The 1,819-nt window shown below is 38.9% G+C and overlaps 1 protein-coding gene across 1 annotated transcript in view; it reads left to right on the forward strand.

Annotated features, from left to right (window-relative positions):
• The window catches only part of LOC107663366 (misshapen-like kinase 1), a 49,820-nt gene that overhangs the window by 32,643 nt on the left and 15,358 nt on the right, over nt 1-1,819 (forward strand). The window lies entirely within an intron of this gene.

The following is a 1,819-nucleotide window of genomic DNA, read 5'->3' on the forward strand; positions in this document are numbered from 1 at the left end:
CCCTCCCAAAACACAATAACAAATGTAATGGATTTCAGGGTTATAATGGGAATTTGTTTGGTTTTAATGTAAACTATAATGGTGTCTATTTGATGGATTCTGTTGGTGGGATGTAATCTGGCAGATGGCAACCAATAGAACAACAGTAATTCCTATTGGAATAATGCCCAAAACAAAAAGGAATTTTGTAATGGTTTAATGGAAACTATAAGAATTTCTGTGATAGTTTCTATTGTTTTTTTCAGCAGGGTAATGATACCCATACTGTGCTGCACATTATTGACAATATTGAGCTGAAGCTTGACTTTGCAAATTTAAAATCGCAAATCAAATCGCAATATCTGTCAAAAAAATCGCAATTTGATATTTTCCCCCAAATCGCACAGCCCTACTTCAGAGTCAGTTTTACAGCAGTGTTTGTTTGAACTGCTGAACATTTTTCTCTTATCTAGAGCTGCTCTCTGTTCATTAGAATGAACAGAGGGAAGGATCTGTGGAATTTTGTGACATACATATAGGTAGATTTGAGAGAGACGAGCAAGTTAAATGAGTGAGAACTACTGTGCAAAGTCAAACTTTTAATTGAATTAGTTCGAGCGGTCATTGTCCCTGAATGTCTGTGAAAGGACACAATGGCTGATTAGCACTGCATTAGCTGAGTGAGACATGGGGTGAGGAATAGGCTACAGCACAAAGGAGTGTTTGTATTTGTTATGTACTAAGCATCATAAGCCATTATATTCATGTCTGCCTTTATACTCTAAGAGAGATTCTCAAAGTCAAGCCCCTTACAGCTAAGCTAATTAAATCAAGTCCATGTGGGATCAAGACATGTTTGCTGGGGGCTACAGAATACAGCACTAAATTAACTATATATAGTAGGATACAAAAATCTGAGACCACATTGAAAATATGAGAAAAGTGGCTTTAACTACTATGTACTTACATAAAAAATAAGTGCAATATACTTATTCATATTGTTCATATTGTATTGCAAAACACATGCTGCTATTGAGTTGGGATATGGGTAAGGTTAGGGACAGGTTTGGTGGTATGGGTAGGTTTAAGGGTGGGTTAAGGTGTAAGGGAGGGGTCAGCAGTGTAACTATAAATGTAATTACAGAAAATAATTACAGATGTAATTACATGCAGGTATTTTTTTTTAATATAAGTATAGTACGAGCATTACGAGACAGGCTGCGTGAGTGCGGCAAGCATGAACGGCTCGTCCGTGACACAGGATTCGTGCCGCGTCGGGCAGAGAGTAGCGAGTATGAGAAGCATTCACAGACACAGGCTGTGTGTGCGCTCTTCTGAATTGGGAATAGCCAACATGCATTATAAACTTATTTCAAATTAATCTGTTGGGGAGATAAAATGTGTAAGATAACGTTCACGTACTAACAAAAACATCTAAGAATGTATCTTTTATTCTCCAGTACTGAAAACAGAACCAATAAGGGAGCTTTTGATATGCGCTGTGACGCAGCTCTTGCAAATTACCTTTTTTGTTCGTTGTCTGTCATTTTGAAGCTTAAGTTGCATACGGTTTTCTTTAGTTTTAATTTGCCTAACTATCGATCTGACCCAGTAGACGCCATAATCCCACTCTGTCTCTCCTCCCGTCCCACGTTCCAGTTTTTTTCTTTTCTTTTTTTTTAATGGTGGGTGTTTACGCAGTTGGCTAGAGCAGTGCTGATTGGGGAGAACGGAGGTGCGCTCACTCTTGCCCAGGGCAAGTAAGAAACTCAAGGCTGGCTGTCATGCATATGCTCTGGAGTAATATCGCGTCCATATCGCAGGCTTTGCGAGTAGGAAA

The sequence above is a fragment of the Sinocyclocheilus anshuiensis genome, unplaced genomic scaffold (genome assembly GCF_001515605.1).
Source record: "Sinocyclocheilus anshuiensis isolate Anshui unplaced genomic scaffold, SAMN03320099.WGS_v1.1 scaffold1531, whole genome shotgun sequence".
Taxonomy (NCBI): domain Eukaryota; kingdom Metazoa; phylum Chordata; class Actinopteri; order Cypriniformes; family Cyprinidae; genus Sinocyclocheilus; species Sinocyclocheilus anshuiensis.